We start from the raw sequence: 20,862 nt of genomic DNA, 5'->3' as shown, positions 1-20,862 counted from the left end.
GACAATGCATGCACAGATTGGGCCACTGACACACTCTCCTATGTAGACATCCACTCCCACATTAACCCTGTTGAGTCAATCCTTTAGATAGCAGGATACCAGGAAGCCAGATAAGCAGGAGTCAAGACGTATTGGAATCTGAAGCAATCCCAGGACAGGCTGCTGAGCCTCCAGTGGACTTTTGAACAATGGGCCTCTGAATTCCCTGGTGGACACCAAACTTGTAGAGCCAGGACTTCAGCCGTTGGGCTTTGACTTGCGGACTTACATTCGACCTTTAGGTTTCGATCTTAGGTACCAACCCCTGGATTAGCTGATGATAGGACTCCACACAGAAGGACTTAGTTTTACCATCTTGCATACCTAGGTGTGACTGGCCCTCGTGTCCTCTGCTTGCATGGACCTCCAGTCCTGGGGCCCACCAAACCTAGGGGAATTTCTGTCCGGGTAGGCCACCAACCCTCATCCTCACTGTTCCTCGTCCAAGGCACCTGCCAGAGGTCCTTCATCAGACGTCCATGACGTTAGCCGTCAAGCGCAATGCAAAATACTAGAATCCAGATGTCCTTCAATCCCATGTCCACATCACTGGCCTTCAAGCATGGAGCGAAAGCCTAGACTATGGATGTCCTTCGTCACACATCCACATCGCCGGCCTTCCAAAGCAGAACACAGAGAGGAAGCCTAGCCTCTAACTCTTCCTCATCGCTGTCCCCAAACCCTAACCTGATGCCTAACTCACCTCACTGTCCCCAAAACCATCCCTAAGAACTTAAAAAAACAACTAAATCTAAGCGATGACCTTGATGCACACCACTGCTCAGTGCTATTTGGACTGGAAGCTGCATGGACTGCTTGCATTCATTCCTCAATCATACTTAACTGTGCTCAAGGAGAACAGCATAGTCCCTGTCACCAAACTTTTCTAAATTTGAAAGAATACTACTTTTATATAGAAATTCATTAATTGGATACAGAAACAGACCAATGGGTAATCTTGTAGATGTACAACTTCCTTATTTGCATAATCAATCACGAATCACACTAGAACAATACAGGTATCAATATCAATCAGAGTTTACATGTAAATACTTAAGAGTTAGTGAAGTAACTGACTAATTGGAAGTGTCGCCCCGGAAGCCTTCATTGCAACTCTTTCTTATCTTGATATGCCAAATGGCTCTGACCTATGCTGGGGAGCTATGTTCTTCATGGACCTTTCTTGCCTGGGTTAACTGCACAGTGTCTGTAAACTATCCTTGCCTGGACAGTTAATGCTTGCCTTGTCATAACGTCCACATGTAAGTACAATTGTATTGTAAGTACTGTGGAAGACTCTTGGCTACTGTACGATTTCCAGAATCAGCAGATTTCCTCTCGATTATGATTACTCTGGTTGGTTTGACTGGTCTTGCATACTTGCATTGAAATTGTCTTACGTGGCCTTCAAGTTTATGTTGCATAAGAGATGGGCAAGTCAAGCACGCCATGCACCATTGGGGTGTTGCCAGGGACCAGGTCTGTTCTCGGGGTCAGATCCAATGTTAGCATCCATTAGACTATAACAGCAAGGATGTGATGCTGAAGCTTTACAAGACATTGTTCAGACTGCATGTGAAGTATTGCCCCCACTTCTAAGATAAAATGTGCTGCCATTGGGGAGGGTCCAGAGAATCATTCTTGGAATGAAAGGGCTAATGTATGAGGAAAGTTTGACAGCCCTGAGCTTGAATTTGGTTGCATTTAGAAGATTGAGGAGGGATCTAAATGAAGCCTGCCGGATATTGAAATATCTAGAGTGGATGTGGAGAGAATGTTTCCACTAGTGAGGGGGTCCGTGAGCAGAGGGTGCAGTCTCAAAACAGAGATGAGGAGGAATTTCTTTAGCCACAGGGTGGGGAATCTATCAAATTCATTGTCATAGATGTCTGTAGAGGCCAAATTTTTGGACATATAGAAACAGGAGGTTGAAGGATCCTGATTAGTAAGGGTGTCAGAGGTTATAAGGAGAAGACGAGAGAATGGGGTTGAAAGGGAAAATACGTCAGCCATGGTGGAATAGCGAAACAGAGTCAAAAGACCAAATGATCTAATTCTGCTTCTGTGTTTTATGGTCCTTTGGTGCCCAGCACACTAATTGAGCATTGTGCCAAAGGAAAGGAGCCGGTGCATTCTCATGTAAATTAAGCCCCCAGGTCATCTGAATGAAGAAGACATTCCAGTTTGATAGAAGGGATTGGTTGGATGGGTGGGAGAGGGGTGTTAATGGTGGCAGTTGTGAAGGGTTAAAACAAGAATTTTAAATGATTAAGTGGTAATCTGTGAGGTATTGTTTTGAAGAAGGGAACACAAAAGAATATTTTCAATTGAATCAACTAGCTGGGATTTTATTTGTGCTTGTTTCCACTGCACCTTGGCTTTTGTGTAGCTGGATGATGTTGAAGTGTCTTCATGTTTAAATAGTTTTTCCAACTCACGTGACACATGTACCATTTCCAACAAAGCCTGTTCCCACCTCCCCAGAGAGTACCAGCAGAGTGTTACTCAATCTTTTATTTTATTTTCCCTTTGAATACTATATAGTACAGGACTGTGTCAATAAATCATTGTAAAACTAAAGTTACATATAAGTATCAAACAATGAACCATTAAAATGCAACATCTCTACAAATATAATTGCTTTATAACCATAATATTATTGCCTTTTAAAACCTTTTACTGCCCTCTTCCAATTGTTTTTTTGCCTTGGTCCATTTCCCTGTTAAGCTTGTTCAGCTGTGACACACCAGAGTGCAGATGCTGAAATCTGGAGCAACACACAGATATACTGTGGGACACTGGAGGAACACACAGATATACTGCAGGAAGTCAGTGGGCTGAGCAACATCAATGGGAGGAAGGAAACTCAATGTTTGGGTTGAAACCATGCATCGGGTGTGAGAGTGGAGAGGTGAGATGACTAGTACAGAGAGCAGAAGGGGAGAGGCAGAACACGCTTACGAGACGATAGGTAACAATTGGACTTGTTCCATTGTTTGGTACTACTTCCTTGCCCTAAAGAAATTTGCCACACACACACAGATGAATGCCACATATCATGTTGATGAGAAAGCAGGCTACCCAGCTCCCTAGGGATGACTTTCCTCCTTTTCCTATCTTTGCTCAAGATAAACTGATTTCTAAACTACAACAGAATTCTGGCTTCTTTTGTCATGCATGTTGCCTGCTCAACTCTTGTCCTGTTAAGCCACTCTTAGATACAAAATACATTACACCACATTGGCTCAAAGAAAAACAAACTCCCATGCTGAGACAGAAACAAGGATTTATTCATCAGAACTACAACTAAAGTTCTATGGCTCGTCCAAGCGATACCGCGAGATGAATCATTCTCGAAACACATACAAAGACCCAGCGATAAGTGCTAATTGGGAGTCCACTTTAAATAATCACCGCAGGCTGAAAACCCATGGCAGTCAAAATAAACTTGGCAAGATTAAACAAAAAGCACAAGGGCTTAATGACTCTAGATAAGAAGACGATGAACAAATACAGGTGCAAGGCCAGCAGCGCTCATGACAGTACCTTCCTCCTTAAGGCCAACACCTGATGGCCCAGGGAGTCCTGGGGAACTTGAGACAAGGTTGGTAAATTAAAAAAAGACATGATGCTCTTATTAAGACAGGGCTGGAAAACTCAAGAACATTGCATCAAACTTGGGAATATTACATCAAACTCGGGAACATATTATCAAACTTGGGAACATAGTACCAAACTCAAAAATATGGTGTAGTCCTTGGAAACCTGGATTAGTCCTCGGAATAGTCTTCAAGAATCCTTGACAATTTTGAACATAGCCGAGAGGAGCTTGGAACGTAGTCTCAGGAAACTCGGAACATAGCCTTGGGACACGCACTGAAAATAGAAGGCACCCTCACCTCCAGTCGACTGAACCTCTGTTGAACCTCTGCCGGGTCCTTCTTTCATGGCACACATTGACAAATGACTGAACCCAGATGCTGAGGAGCAACAGCTCCCTTGTTGAGCCAGAAACAAAAGTTTATTCATCAGAACTCCAACCAAACTTCACTGAATTGAATTGAATTGACTTTATTACTCACATCCTTCATATACATGAGGAATAAAAATCTTTACATTGCATCTCCGTCTAAACGTGCAATGTGTAATTTATAGTAATTCATAATAAATAGTATGTACAACAGGACAGTCAATATAACATAGAAATACAATTGTATCAGCATGAATTAATCAGTCTGATTGCCTGGTAGAAGAAGGACCTGTTGGTCCTGGCTTTTATGCTGCAGTACCATTTCCTGGATAGCAGCAGCTGGAACAGTTTGTGGTTGGGGTGACTCGGGTCCCTAATAATCTTTCAATCCCTTTTTACACACCTGTCTTTGTAAATGTCCTGAATAGTGGGAAGTTCACATCTACAGATGTGCTGTGCTATCTGTACCACTCTCTGCAGAGTCTTGCAGTTGAGGGTAGTACAGTTCCCATACCAGGCAGTGATACAGCCAGTCAGGATGCTCTCAATTGTGCCCCTATAGAAAGGTCTTAGGATTGGGGACCCATGCCAAACTTCTTCAACCATCTGAGGTGAAAGAGGTGCTGTTGTGCCTTTTTCACCACACAGCCGGTATGTACAGACCAGGTGAGATCCTCAGAGATATCTATACCGAGGAAGCTTTTCACCCTCTCAACCCCAGATCCATTGATGTCAATAGAGGCTAGCCTGTCTCCATTCCTCCTGTAATCCGCAACTAGCTCCTTTGTTTTTGCGACACTGAGGGAGAGATTGTTTTCTTGACACCACCATGTCGGGGCGATGGCTTCTTCTTTGACGGCTGCCTCATTATTATTTGAGATTAGGCCAATCAGTGTAGTGCCTCAGCTAATTTAATTAGCAGATTGGAGCTGTGGTGAAGACACAGTCATGGGTATACGGAGAGTAAAGGAGAGGGCTTACTTCACAGCCCTGAGGGGCACCTGTGTTGAGGGTCAGAGGGGCAGAGGTGAGGGAGCCCACTCTTACCTCTTGCTAGCGATCTGATGGGAAGTCCAGGATCCAGCTGTACAAGACAGGGTGAAGGCCGAGGTCTCTAAGCTCCTTGTCGAGCCTGGACGGAATTATGGCGTTGAATGCTGAACTGTAGTCCAAGAACAGCATTCTCACATAAGCATCCCTCTTCTCCAGATGTGCAAGGATGGTGTGTAGAGCAGTGGCTATTGCATCATCTATCGATCGGCTGTGTCAGTAGGCGAATTGTAGGGGATCCAGTGTGGGTGGTAGCATGCTGCAGACGTAGTCCTTGACCAGCCTCTCAAAGCATTTGCTTATTATTGAAATGAGTGCTTATTTTTGACTGAGTAAGACCACAAGATGAATCATTCTCAAAACAGATACAAAGACCGCACAATAAGTGCTAATTGGAAGTCCACTTTAAATAATCACTGTACCTGTGCCAGTCAAAATAACTTTGGCAAGATTAAACAAGAAGCACAAGGTCTTAACAACTCGATGTAAGACAACAGTTAACAAATACAGGTGGACAGACCCACAGGGCTCATGACATGAAGCCATACACGAGAATGAAAGGATGTAGCAGGGGGCAAAATGTCGAGTATCCTGTTGGGCTTAGGGAGGACATCCTGAAATGCAGGAAACCATGAACAAAGAAACACAAAGGAGGAATGTCATATAACCAGTCAGGTCCGTCTCAGTATGAGGAGGCTGAGTTGAGCTGACGGTCTTGTGGACTCGCCTCCGAACTATCCAGAGAACAGGGCACATAAATAGAAATGGTTTGAGAACTGTCATTCTGCAGAAGGAGCAGTATGATTGCATTGTCCAAGCACCCTAATGATTAAAGAACTCTATAGTCTGATAACAAAACAAATGCGCCTAGTTTATCATGCCGTGGAATGTCCAAACCATGAATCAAGTGATTTAGTAAGTGATAAATTAAGACAATGAAAACAGTGGAATTATTGAAAACTAACCACGTGGACATGCTAGGGTAACTTGAACATTAATAAGGCTAAGTTGTACTAAAGTTTATTTTTAGAGTCTCTTTGTATTTAATGAGATACAGTGCAGATTAGGCCCTTGGAGATGCGCTGCCATGATTTAATCCTAGCCTAATCACAGGGCAATTTACACTGACCAACTACCCTACCAAGCAGAACATCTTTACACTATGGGAGGAAACCAGAGCACCCAGAGGAAACCCACACGGTCACAGGGAGAATGTACAAACTCATTACATGCAACGGTGGGAATTGAACCTGAGTTGCCGGTTCAATAAAGTGTTGTGCTAACCACCACACCACCATGCCGCCCCATATACCCTAGAATCAATAGGACAAAGAAGTAACCCAGTTGTTTAAGGGCGTAGTCTCACATCATGAATAGTTGAACTTTTGAGAATTTGATTCATGTTCTCCATCCGCCCACCTTCCGGGGGTTTTAGTATGACCTGAAATTACAGCAGGGTTTTCAGATATTCAGTTAACCACTTGAATACTTTCCTTTCCACCTACAACTATAAACACCATGCAAAGTTTCCTGCTTGAGTATCCAAGCAATTGACACTCTGCTGGACATGTTACCCAATGAAATATATCTTTTCCTAACTTCAGTAAAAGGTCAATAAAAAGAATAATAATATATATATAAAACATGCTGCTAGAGGAGCTCAGCAGATCAAGCAGCACCTGTAGAGGCAAAAGGACATTTAATGTCTCAGGTTGTGATACAGGGTCTGATGCTAAAGCATCGACTATTTCTTTGCCTCCAGGGAAAGTGGATTGACCTAGAGTTCTTACAGCAGATTGTTCCCCATTCCAGATTCCAGCATCTACAGTGTCTGGTGTCTCTCTTAATTCTGAAAGTTAAGAGCTAACTTTATTCCAGACAGAAGTGCAGAATTACCTCTCTCGAGTAGTTGTAAAATATCCCGTGGTTTTATTCTGATGGTAGACCGAGCCAACAAATTCTTTTGATTTGTATGTACTTCTGTAACGCACAAAACAAGGGAGAATTTTTCTCTGCAAACTCCCGCACTGCTGGTATTCTATCTGTGTCACTGAGAGGTAGCTAACTGGCCCAGACATTGAAATAACTCCCCTGCTGTTGAAAGCAGTGCCAGGGAGTAGAACTAAATTTTTTTTTGCCTAAAGAGTTATCATGGTCTTGATGTTAGAATGCAGAAAAATAAAAGCATTATATATCTCACAATCGGTTGACAGACAAAATATCAGATTCCAGATAGAAAATGCCAGAGATAGAAAGTGCCAGAGATACACAAGAGGCCAGGCAGCATCTGTGGAGAAAGGAACCAAATTTTAATGAAGAGTTGTCAACCCGAAATGTGCACCTGCAGTTTTTGCTCATGAGGCTACCCTGCCCTGCATTCCAATATTCTCAATTATTTACAGCATTGATTTAAGAGCATCTGTCTTTATCTTATTGTGTTGGGTGACTCCAATCAACAGTTTGAATGTGGTGACCCAAACAGATCTACTGCCAGGATTAAGGAGGAAAGTGGAGATGAGTTGACAAGGAGGTCCTTGGAATAGAGAGTGTGATTCTATTAAACATGTTAGAAACAACATAACAACAGATGAATCAAACTAATACTTGAATTTTCACCTCTTAACTTCCCAACATCCAGTTACGCAAAGCGGTGAAGCAGCAACCCGCGCTCATGCACTGCAGTCACTGGTTATAAAGTGCTTTCCTCTACAGTGGAGGAACCATACACAGGCTGGCCGATTACATGGAAGAAAGCAGCATTCAGTCCACAGGGGCAACCCTCAGTTCCCCATTGCCTACCCATTCAACTCCTCATCTCACTCCAACTCTGTCCTATCAGCCTGTGGCCTACTACACTGTCATAGTAAGGCCCAATTCAAACTTGATGAACGGTAACTTATCTTTCTGTTTGAGCACAGTGCAGCCTTCTGGACTCAATATTCAATCCTATAAATTCAGATGAGGCAACACTTCACCTGCAGAACTGTTGGGGTCAGCTACTGTATCCAGTGCTCCCGGTGTGGCCTCCTCTACATCAGTGAGACCTGGTGTCGATTGGAGGGCTGCTTCATTGAGCATCTTCACTCCATCCGCCACAGCAGGTGGGATTTCCCAGTGGCCACCCACTTTAATTCCACTTTCCATTCCCACATTAACGCTTTGGTTCACGGCCTCCTCTATTGACACAATGTGGCCACCCTCAGGTTGGAGGAGCAACACCTCATATTCCATCCTGATGGCATAAACATTGACTTCTCTAACTTCTAGTAATTTCTCCTCTCTCCTCCTCCCTTATTCATTTCCACAGTCTCCCCTCTTACCACTTCCCTTCTCCTCCCGTGCCTACCACCGTCCTCTGTGCCCCACTTCCTTCTTTTTCTCCCATGGTCCATTCTTCTCTCCTTTAAGATTCTTCTACACTTCAGCCCTTTACCTCTTCCACATCACCTCCCAGCTACTCGTCATCTCCCCACCCCCACACACCCACCTTCCCCCAGACCCTGTATCATCTATCATCTTGTGCTCCTTCCCCCATCTCCCTCACCTTATTCTGTCTTCTTACCCTTTCATTTCCACTCCTGCTGCCTGGTCTTGGCCCGAAACATTGACTGTATATTCCCCTCCATAGATGCTGCCTGACCTGCTGAGTTCCTCCAGTATTTTGTCTGTAACTTCAGGTAACCTGATTTCTCAGTATGTAGCAGTTGTCCGTCTGATATTGGCTCAGCTTGTTCTGTTTCTCACATTTGAGAATGGTGTGTGTAGCTTGTCTTGCAGCCGGAAACGTTGACTCTTTATCCCCTCCACAGATGCTGTCTGATCTGCTGAGGTCCTTCAGCATATTGTGTGTTGTTATATATTTCACAACTTCCAAATTCTTTTGCTGATGTCCTTTTGTCTATGTTCCTACCCCCTAACAGCTCCATTCACACATTGGCCAGATCATCTTGTTACAGCATAGTTACCCATTTTCACCCTATCATAGACACTTCTTCCCCATACCACCCCACCCTTCCTGCAATTCTAACAAAGAATCTTTGACCTAAAGCATAAGATCTGTTTCTCTACAATACACACAAAATGCTGGAGGAATTCTGAAGATTGGGCAACATCTATGGAAGGGAATGGCTCAGGCCAAGACCCTTCGTCAAGACTAGAAGGGAATGGGGATGAAATCATAAAAAGGTGGGGATGGGAGGGCAAAGAGTACAAGCTGGCAGGTGATAGGTGAGAGCAGGTGAATGGGAAGGGGGATGAAGTATAAAGCTGTAAGGGGATGGGTGGAAGAGGTAAAGGATTGGAGAAGATTGATTCAAATTGGAGAGGATAATGGACCATGGAAGAAAGGGGAAAAGGGGGATCAGAATCATCTGTGTGCTATCCTATCAAACTCCTTCTTCAACACATTACCTCTTCAACCTATCTCTTCCAATCTTCTGACATCATCCTGCCTTCCCCAACCTCCCACCTTCCCCTTCACCTGCCAGCTTGTATTGAGGTTAGTTTCCTTGCAAGCAAAGACTGACAAACAGTCAATGTACAAATGAAGACAAACTGTGAAAATAAAAATAATACTGAGAACGTGAGTTCTGCAGATTCTGGAAATCCTTAATAGATCTGGAGCTTGATGGTTGTAGGTTGACGATAACTGTTCCTGACCTTGGTGGGTGGGATCTATGGTCTCAGAACCTCCTCTTCAATTGTAGTGATGAGAAGAGGACGTGGCCTGGATGGTGGGGATCTTTGATGATGGATGCTACTTTCTAGTGGTGGTGCTCTTTGTAAATATACTCAATGCTGGGGAGGCTTTTGCCTGTGATGGACTTTACTGTATCCACTAGTTTCTGTAGCCTTTTTTTTTACAATGTCTTACAGTGTGAATATAACCAACTTTTATAACTGCTTTTCATATCCAGTTCTTCCAACCCCTCAGTCACTATAATAATTGCTTTCAGTAGCTCTAAAATAATTTCTATGCAGCAACCTACACAATGCATATTGCTGCAAATGTAGATGTGCCAATTATTTAGCAATACATCTGCCTTTCCATTTATTTGGTTTCCGTGTGGTAGGTATTGACTAGCTCTCTCTCCAAGCTGCAGTGACTTCTACCTTTTCTCTTGGATACATGGGAATTCACCCTTCTTGCCTCTGGGAAATTGCATTCACAGCTCATAGGTACCTTCAGGACTTCGCAATGCAAATGAAGTGCAATGCTTGTTAGACTGCAGGAAATGAACCAGCCAATTTAGAAGCAATGTCCCACAAAAGGCAATGTAACAATAACTGGATAATTGTTGATTTTGGGATAAGGTATGGCCAGGACACGCTTTGAAATAGGTATGGCAGGACTTTACATGAGGAATTCTGCAGATGCTGGAAATTCAAGCAACACACATCAGGGTTGCTGGTGAACGCAGCAGGCCAGGCGTCATCTCTAGGAAGAGGTACAGTCGACGTTTTGGGCCGAGACCCTTCGTCAGGACTAACTGAAAGAAGAGCTAGTAGTCTTTTGTGTTGTTGCCTGGACATGTTGCATACTGTTGTGATTAGACGGTGCAGAGTCTGATTGTCTTGGATATTTTTTATTGTGATCGCAAGACCCTGTTGGACATTGGTAACATAGAATAGTACAAGTCCATTTCATTGGTTCATTGGCGAGTCCAATGATGGGGGAGCTGCTTTGCCTCAATTGTGGCGAGGATTAGGTTCTCACCATGGGTCATCAGTTGCAGTCGTTCAGGGGCGGAGAGTCCAGAGGCAGTACGTGAGAGAGCAGCGGCTTCTGTGGGTGCTCTGGTATCCCTACTGGGTTGGGAGCTATCACCACTCACCCCCTCCACCACCACCACTCAGTGTTCGCTTCGTGCTGCCCTCCAGTGTTCGCTCAGTGAAAGGTCAAGTTGGACCAGGAAAACCCATCATCAATTTACAGTCCTGCCACTCAGGGACTTGGACTATACTATTTTCTTTGTGACTGGATGTTTTTCTGAAATCGTAACTGTATGTGCTCTTTGTGCTTCGTGTAGTGTGCTGTTGGTAATGTGTTTTGCACCTTGGCCCAGAGGAATGCTGTTTTACTTGGCTATATTCATGTATGGTTCAACAATAATTGAACTTATTCCTACCCCAACATAATAGAAATCTGCCTTCACTAGTTTATGGTGAAAGTACATCAGGATAACTATGCAACAACTGTTAAATCATATCCTTTATTTAAGTTACAAAGACAGGAAAACTCTGTTAATTCAGCATGCTTGTGATTTTGGTTGTGCTGGACTTGTAGATTTTCCGGATTATCAGATCTTATTCTGTTGATGCTCCAATAAACTTCTAATTCACATTTTTTGATTATTGATAGGTAAACCATTTCAGAAAATAAACTAATATAGTCAAGTAAATCAGTCTTTTGAATATAACGCGATACTGTACAATCTCATTGACGTGAGGGTACTAGTAGACATGATTGATAAGACTTAAGTTTAAGACTCTAAAATCGGTACATCATTGAAATTATATCTGATCCATGTGATCTCTGATGTAACCCAGTTTTTAAATCAGGAAGTGCCAAATTTGTGAATATCCAATTTCCCACGTCTGAACAGAAGAACAGATGGTGTCACTGATTTTGATTAATCTTTAATATTTTTCTGATTATGTGAGTGGCTGCTAGTTAATCCTACTGGCTCTGTGCTTATGATTACATGTACCTCTGAATACAAAAGATAACAACAGCTCTTTTGGATAACTGAGATATGCCTTTAGTTTGCTTCCCTTGTCTTCAGGCTTTTGCAGTATGTCATTGCAACAGTTCAACTAGTTTAGAGATGAGTGTTTTGCCTTAATCTTAGCTTTTTCTAAACATCCTCAGGACCCATCTCCTTTCCAATAGTGCATTGTTCTCAAAAGCTAATCTTAGATTTTGCAGACTTCCTCGTGTTTATGATTTGCTACTCCACTGCGAAGTCTCTTTGAGTGATGCCTACCCTGAAGAAGTTTAAATCTCTTCAACAGGAGTTTGGTGAGACCCCCTCTATCACCTCTGCTGCCCTCTGACTCTTCAACCATGTACTCACTCAAAACCACTACCACATCCATGTATCCTTCCTGGGAACTTGTCTTCATCACCATCTTGTTCCACATAGCTTACCAATTTCTCCTCCTGGTTTACAAAATATTCCTCTCCCCTCTTCTTTTATTCCCAGCTCTGGCCTCTTACCTCTTCTCATCTCCCGCTGGGCCTCCTCCTCCTTCCCTTTCACTTATGGTCCACTGACATCTCCAATCAGATTCATCATCTCCAGTCCTTTACCTTTCCTACCTACTTGGCTTCACCTATCAACTTCTAGCTCCCCTTCCCCCTCCCCCCCAACAATCCTTTTATTCTGGCAATTTCCTCCTTCCTTTCCAGTGCTGAAGATGGGTCTTGGCCCGAAACATCAACTGTTTATTCATGTCCACAGATACTGCCCTGCCTGCCCTGCTGAGTTCCTCCAGCATTTTGTATGTGTTGCTTTGTATTCCAGCCTCTGCAGACTTTCTCATGTTTACGTATCAATATCTACTTGTTTAAAGCCTTTTTCACATCATGTTCTTCCTTATCCTGTGGTAATTTTCCACGATAGAAAGTTTTGCATCCAAGATAACAGATATCTTAATGCCACTACACCACCAGCCGGCTTTACATTATTGTGCCACTTCTAATTTTCACCTTTCAGTGGGTTAATATTTTGCCTTTCTGTAAGTCAAAGTTACTTGCACAAGTACACAACGCACAAGTACAATGAAAAACTTTAGCAGTATCATAGGCAGATAACAACATTCACAATGAAAAACTTTAGCAGTACCATAGGCAGATAACAATGTTCACAAGAAAAACTGAAATAGAAATTGTTAACAATTTTTACAAGAAACAATGAAATTAGAACAAAAAAAGCACAAAGTCCATTTTAGTGTAAAGTGATCAAAATGGTTATACTGTTGTTAAACTGTAATGATGATCAGGGCAGTGCTACTTCAAGAACTGAATGGTGATGTCCTTGTTACAATCTAATTGGAAGCAATATAATCACTATTCAGTTTATGTCCATATTAACAATGGAATTATTTATTGATTGAGAGATACAGCAATGTAACAAGTCCTTTTGGACCAACAAGCCCGCACCACACTATGTGACCAATTAACCAAATGCATATTTGGAATGTGGGAGGAAATCAGAGTTCCCAGAAGAAACCCAGGCAGTCATGGGAAGAATGTATCAATTGCTTACAGACAGCAGTGGGAATCGAACCGGAATCGCTGAATCGGGCAGCAACCTAGTTGTTTCTTTAACAGTTTTACAAGGCTGAGTTGCTTGCTTGACTCTCAACCCAGCACAGATGGAAAGCATGCAAGCAGCCGGCCAATTCGAATCCCGGGCCCACTCACCTCGAAGTCCGGTGCGGATGCCACTACACCACCAGCCAGCTTTACATTATTGTGCCACTTCTAATTTTGGTTAGCATTAAGCAAATATCCAATGCAGGAAAACAAACTGAAAGATGATAATTCGTTCTGAAATTTACAATACAAATGAAACGTTCATGCCAGGTATGAAATACTATACATGTTAATATATCTTCAATGCATACAGTACATGAAACTGTATGCTTTAAGATTAAGCATATCTAGTTGCATTAGAGAAAGGATTTGCATCATTTAGCATCATCCTCATAGTCTGTACATCTCAAAGTTCTTTAAAGTTAATTGTCTTTTTAAATAGTAAACATTGCTGTGACAGCTAATTGTACACAGCAAACAGGAAAGGATCTCTAAACCGGAGTGCAATTAGTAGACGTGTGGCCCATAACGGACAGACAGTGACCATCTCCAACAACTTGTCCTTGACATTCAAAGGCATCACCTTCATCAAGTCTGAGTTCAATGTGACAATGTATTACACCTCTGATACAATTTATGAGAGGAGAGCACGAATCATAATGATGCCATCCTTGCATTCCTTTCTTTCCTTTTTTTCAATCTTTTTATTAGTTTCAACAACAAACACACTACAAAAAGCACAAAATAATTGGGATTATGTTAATTGATAATAATTATTAAAGTTTACAGTCAGGTAGCACATAGTTAGAAACATCCCAAAATCACACAGATTAACAACAAAATATAAAAAGAGTATACATAAAATATAAAATATAGTAAAAAAAGAAAAAGAAAAAAAACCCTTAAAAAATATAATCTACCTAAACTAAAGAAAACTACAGAAAAAAAGAAAAGAAAGGGCTATTATAATATCTCAGATTAGAACCAATAGTGTCGCCACTTCTGTTCCTCTCCCTATATATTGAAATCACAAAATAGATTGGCAAGGGACAAATTACATCATGTGGAATGATTGAATAAATGGTCTGCAAGTCTCATCAAATTTAATAGATGGGTCAAAAATAACACTTCTAATTTTTTCTAGATTTAAACAAGATGTAGTTTGAGAAAACCAATGGAATGTTGTAGGAGGATTAATCTCTTTCCAATTCAATAGTATAGATCTTCTAGCCATTAAAGTAACCTTGCATTCCTTACAAACACAAGAAAAGCTGCAGATGCTGGAAATCCAAGCAACACACACAAAATACTGGAGGAACTCAGCGGGCCGGGGTCCGCCTATGGAAAAAAGTAAATAGCCAATGTTTTGGGCTGAGTCCTTTCATCAGTACTTGCATTCCTTAGCCTAGCCAGCCGAGGGGTGGTGAGACCTATATACCAACGGCTAAAAGTAAAAGAGATTCACAAAGTGTTTCGATGTGCTCCACATTATGTTTCCAATAGACTTTTGTCTACCCATTGTTTGGAGAAATACTGCCTGGAATGACTTTCATGGGTTTTAATTTGCTAAATGTAAGTCTACTTTACAAAAAAAGGGCTTTTCATACTAGTATCTTAAAATGATGAACATGGATAGTACTTAATAAGAAGTTGACATTCCAAGACTTATCCTTTGAGCAGAAAGAAATTACTCTAATTAAAAGGCCCAAAACGCTGATTGTACTCTTTTTCCATAGATGCTGCCTGGCCTTCTGAATTCCTCCAGCATTTTGTGTGTGCTGCTTGGATTTCCAGCATCTGCAGATTTTCTCTTCTCTGTGACTGTAATTAATTACTCAGGTTAAATACTCCTAAACTAGTAACATTGGTGTTGATTTGCATGCATGAATTGGAAACTATTAGTTATCCTCAGTTTCATGTAAAATCATTTTTGAAAGTAACTTCATGATAAATCTAAATTAGAGAAAGGAAGCCCAGTGAAGGAAGCCATTGAAATAAAGCTAGAGGAAAAGAATTTTAATAAAGATTAAGGTCTCACTCTAAGTAAAAACTGGAATTTGATTGTGAACAAGGTGGGAGAGTGGAAACCTGATTGGACAAGGACTAACTAATCGGGAGGGATGGACAATGGGGGTATAAATACCACCAGACTAAACATGCCAAGGCATCATCCCTGATGAAGATGGCAGAGTTTGTCATCGAAACATCAGTTATAATTGATACCTGTACCCGACTAGAAGCCGGAGAAGAGTTTATTCATCATATAGATCCTTTTCCTAAATTAGATATTTTATTTAATTCCATTCAAACATCAATATTAGATTCCTAATGGTCACTGAGGAGAGTTGATTTTGGTTCTTATGTAATTACATTCCCTATTTAAGGAACAATATACTATTGCTTTAATCTAGTCAAATGTTTTTGACTCGGTGGCATTTTTGTTTAACTGACGTCATTCAGTCAAAGAAACACACTGTTTCCAGAAGTATGTTAATATTTTGCATGGTGTTTCCAAGATTGATGATTGAAAAGAAAGTATGTTTTGAGGTTTACAGTGCCTACATTTTGGCTGTGTTGTAATTGGCAAACAAGTTAGTTTACATTTAAGAAATACCCAACTCTAAAATGACAACCATTGACAACACGGTTCTTTGAACTATTTCGGTGAGAAAGGTTTGAAGTGTTAGCTTCTGCATAAATGGATAAACATCGGTTCAAGGTTTTGTAAATAATTAATCATAAATCAATGTATTCTGCTTCTCGTAATATCAATGTTTGTTAGTTGCAAGTTAGTGACAGCTGTACAGCCATAGATATAAACTGTCTATTCCACAAGGTGTTGACCTTTTCAGGATTTCATATAATTCTATTGAGGAGTTGAAATGAACTTTGAAAGCTTTGGTTTTTAACCACACATACATAATATAAAAGGCAGGCACATCCCTCACATGATCAACAGTATCTACTGGTGATGCTGCCTCAAAAAGGCAACTCTTACCATCTAAGATCCCTACCACCTGGGCTATGCCTTCTTCTCACAGCTACCATCAGGCAAGAGATCCAGAAGCCTGAAGTCCCAAACCAGCGAGTTCAAGAATAGCTGCTTCCCTTCAACCTTTCCATTCTTGAACCAACCTGCACAACCTTAATCACTACCACTGTATAGCAACACAATGACAGTTTTGCACCACAATGAAACTTGTGTGCTATTATTTTTGTCTCATTGTGATTGTTCTTGTAAAGCGTTCACAAGAAAGAGGATAGGTAGGGAAAATGGAAAAAAATCACATCAGACATGATCTTATTGCATGGTGATTTGGCATGAGGTGGTACACATGGACTCCTGCTGTTCTGTCAGGTTTTCATGAATCTTTTTCCAATCATCAAGCTGTTTGATTGGCACAATCAAGCAGATGATGCTTCCCATCTGTTTATTTATTCTTTATAATTGACATGCATCTCTCCAATTTCCACCTTCTTTAAATGTCCAATGCCATGGTTACTCCTGTATTGATCTAGGACTGCCCCAAGGATTTCCTTCTCTGAAAGCAGTTAGCACACTGGATATCTTTTTACTCATTTTGTGAACCATCTAACTAAATTATCTCAACATTAATGAAACCACACAAACTCATGAAATCTAGACCACTGCAATCATTATTCTCTACCTGACAGCAACTCAGTTTGGAAACAACTGCTTTAGAGGAATATGCTTAAAGGAGCATTAAAAAATCTGTATTTCTAAAGAAATTACATTTAGCCAATAACTTCTGCCATGCCATGCACTCCGTACCTTCAGAAACTGGCAAATCTATTTCATTTTTAGTCAATGTGTCTGTCAATAAATACAACAGTTCCCTTAACAACATAAACATTTTAAGCAGAGTTTGATAGACTAATGGACAGATACTATATCACACGATTACAGATAGGTAATTGTTAATCCAAAAGGTCACATGTTATCTTCAAGGACATTAGCACACTCTAAGAGCATAGTATTCAAAGCTGAATAGTAGAGAACAAGGGTCCATTGCAACTTGGATTGTGAAAGAGAAATCTACAAATTTTGCAAGATTACATAAGTGGTTCTTTCATACCTTTCCCATTAGCTCATTGAGTCTTGTTTAGACATCTCCACAAAGCAAACAATTAACAACTACACTTAGTTACATATTACTTCAATTCTATTATGTTGGTGATAGCTTTGGATTTTCTTAAATAACTATAGCGATTATGCTTCAAAGTGCATTTCATTATCTGTGAGGAGATAAAGGACAACCTGATGCCACTTGTAACATCGGACATTGTGGTCTTAAAGAACTCCCAAGCATGAGACCATCATCAAGTTATTACAGCAACAGCATACTGGGTTTAGTTCCCACTACTGTCTGTAAGCAGTTTGTACGTTCTCCCCATGACAGTGTGATGACCCCGGGTTACATCACTGATGATGTATCCCAAACCTATGCAGAATCTTTAAGTCCCTTCATTTAAGGATTCTACATCTATTTCTTGTGATATCCTCGGGCAGACAGTGGGTGGGTACGAAAGTTAGAAAACACCAAGCTATCGCAGGCGGAGCGGGTAGACACCCTTGGATGGCAGCGTTATGCTGCAGAGCGAGCGGGCGTCCCTACAGGAAGCCCCTCCTGGCCACGAAGAAGAAAGTAGTAGTGATAGTGTCTGTTCTATACTGTCGACCTCGCAGCCAGCTCTGCCAGGAACCACCAGTACCGCGCAGGTTTATTAACAAAATTTCCACCTTCTCCGACCATGCTCACTGCTTTCAACTGATTGCTTGCCGCGGGTCGGCTATTTATAGAGTGAGCGGAGCCACACCCCTTTGCCTTCCCCGCCCCTCCCGCGCGTAGCCCCGCCCATTTCGCCGCTCCCTTTTCTCTCCTCGCGCCTGTTTTTTCCTCCATTTACCCAACCTCCCCGCCACGTCGTCGGCGCACGTGACCTCCTTCCAGGCAGAGGCGGCGGCGTGGGTTCCCGCCCAGCCCTGCAACGCTGCCATTCACAAAAAAAATAGCGGAGCGCGACCACATCTGCTGACCATCAGCGATGTGTCCCTGGACTGGATGGAGTTGTGGAACGGCGCTGAGGTGAGCCCCTTCGTTAAGAGTAGGGTGGAACCTGGGCTGGAAGCCCTTCCAGCATCCATGCAGTATTGCCGAGTCTCAGCCGCAACTTTGCCGGAACTTTTGCATGTGAGCCTACTTCCTTCCATGGCGATAGATTAGGGGCGCTGCTCTCCGGCTTTGGTGCCTTGTCTGCTTCTCATCTTCCGCTGTGTTCCCTCGTGTCTCGGTGGGGGTGGGGGGGCGGGGAGGGTTTGGTGAGAACTCTGTTAGTGTAGGACCAGCTGGATTGTCCGATGCGGTGGATGGTGGCTGCCTGTACTGTTGTGAGGATTTGTACTGTTGGTGCCCTGAAGGTGTGTGTTGGTGGGTGGGGTGTTACGCTGTGAAGGGGGAGGTTGGTCATTTGATGTGATCAGGGTCCTGTTTTTGCGGTAGGTGGGTGAGGGGTGTGGTGGTGGATCTGATGAGGGTATTGGTTCATGGTGCCGGTGGGATGCGCTGCTGTGATGAGATGGGGGGGTGGTGGAGAGGAGAGGAATAGGGGGCTACAGGTGCCCTGAGGAAGGAGGGGGTGTACTGGTGTAGGACTTGTCTTTCGAACTGTTGGGTGACTGCTTGTCGTGCTGATACGCTCATTTCATGCTGTTATAGGATTGCAAGTCTTTAAACAATATTATGATACTGGCTTCTACCTAACCCCCCGCCCCTTGTTATAAATTAATCTAGTTTCAACGTCTGCCATTCCCTTTAAACGTCCGTCTACTAACCCACCACCTTGTATCTATTCTCTTCTCCCCAGTTGTTATCGGGTGCCTGTCACTTCTCAAAACTCATAAAGGGTTTCCTTCTAGACAGCACACTGCAGATACGTGAATGTGGAGTAGTAACAATTTACTGCAGAAACCCGGTGGGTCGATCAGCATGTGGGTGGGGGGGGGGAGAGAAGATTGGACAGCCGACATTCCGTGTCTAGATTCCGCATCGGCCCCCTTTCTGTGTCTTCGACCTGATCCGTTCCTCGTTCCACAAATGCTGCCTAACCTGATCCACCATCGGCACATTCTATTTTAAGCGTTTTATTCCCCTTTTCCCGCCCTGATTTTAAGTATTGTATCGGTTCTCCCTGGGATTTCCTTTTTCCTGATAGTCTCTCTGAAGTTTTTTTCTTTAACTGAAGTTCAACTAATTCGTTCCGCATTTCCAGTTGGTATTTGGTAGAGTTTTATATTTTGCTACCGCACTGTACTAAAGTTAATTCCTACATTGAAATAAAACAATGCTATGCGTGTAAACGCAGAAAACGCTGGAAATTCTCGGTTGTTTGAAAGGGTGTCTGTGGTAAGTGAAACGGTCACTGAGTGTATGTTTTCGCCCTGGGATTTGCTCCGTAAATCACCTTTCTACCAAGCCGACTTGTTGCTCCTTGCGCCTCTGCTTAAACAGGAACACACCCCTCGGGGAGACGTCAGTGCAGGAGCAAGGTCTCCGCCGTCAGATATCAGCACAATACTCGGAATGCCGTCAAATTTGTTCTCGGTTAATAACAATGCATAAAGTCGGATCAATTCATTATTGGGAAGTTCCCTTCCCCCTCTTCTGAAGATGTATAAAAAATGAAATTCTCGCACTTGCTAAAAACCTCAACCCCCCCCCCCCCCCAACCCCTTTTCTGCGCATCACCGCCAGGTTTGAGAGTTTTCATCTGGTCACTTGTGCCTCTGTACATTTCCAGACTAATAACCCACACACACACACACAATGCTCGTTCATCAAATAATTGCCGTTTCAGATTTACGTAGTCTTTAGAGGTTAGGGTGGGAGGTTGCAGGCCTATGTGGCAACACGGCCAATTTTAGGTTTTCGAGAAAAAAAAGGCGTTTTAACCACAGAAAAGGAAGTTAACTTGCCCTGACATTGTGCAAATATCATTACTGTTGAGTTATGACTTGCTACAGGTCAGTGCTGCTGCTGCCATTTTAAAGTTTTAGTTTTAAAGAGGAGATAGTTAGCTCTAATAATTCCGCGTCTTTTCCCCTGGCTATGGAGGCATTTCGCAGATCATGTTTTCCAGATAAAGGATTTTCCTGCATACGATGCTTTATTGTGTTTTCGGGATGGCCCTGAGCAGTTAGATGTGAAAGTATTCTTTTGAAGTGCAGTCATTGTCTGGCTGATGTTATGCATGAACAGTGTGGACAACGTGCTACCCTGCAAATGAGATGAATCATAACAAGCTCCGAAACACTGAGCAGGTCAGGAAGCATCTGTTGGCGAGAGTTGATGTCAGGTCAGCAACTGTTTCATCGTAACTGGAAACTGTTGGGATATGTTTTAAGCAAAACCAGATGCAGTAGCTAAGAGAGGCAAGGGCTTTTGAGAATGTATCCATGTACAGG

The 20,862-nt window shown here is 42.4% G+C and overlaps 1 protein-coding gene across 5 annotated transcripts in view; it reads left to right on the top strand.

The window, feature by feature from the left end:
* Positions 1-20,862, top strand: part of c18h15orf39 (chromosome 18 C15orf39 homolog) — a 78,295-nt gene that overhangs the window by 12,049 nt on the left and 45,384 nt on the right. For 2 of the 5 annotated variants that reach the window (XM_072282352.1, XM_072282358.1), the window contains exon 1: positions 18,319-18,487. The exons of 2 other annotated variants lie outside the window; for them this stretch is intronic. The gene's annotated coding sequence lies outside the window, so the exon portion shown is untranslated. Of the gene's footprint in view, positions 1-18,318; positions 18,488-18,508; positions 18,593-20,862 lie in introns of those variants that run through there. One more of the 5 variants, XM_072282356.1, reaches the window with a different exon arrangement.

Source organism: Mobula birostris, chromosome 18, assembly GCF_030028105.1.
Source record: "Mobula birostris isolate sMobBir1 chromosome 18, sMobBir1.hap1, whole genome shotgun sequence".
NCBI classification, from domain to species: domain Eukaryota; kingdom Metazoa; phylum Chordata; class Chondrichthyes; order Myliobatiformes; family Myliobatidae; genus Mobula; species Mobula birostris.
The sequence above is the reverse complement of the archived record's forward strand: the minus strand, read 5'-3'. Positions and strand labels throughout refer to the sequence as shown.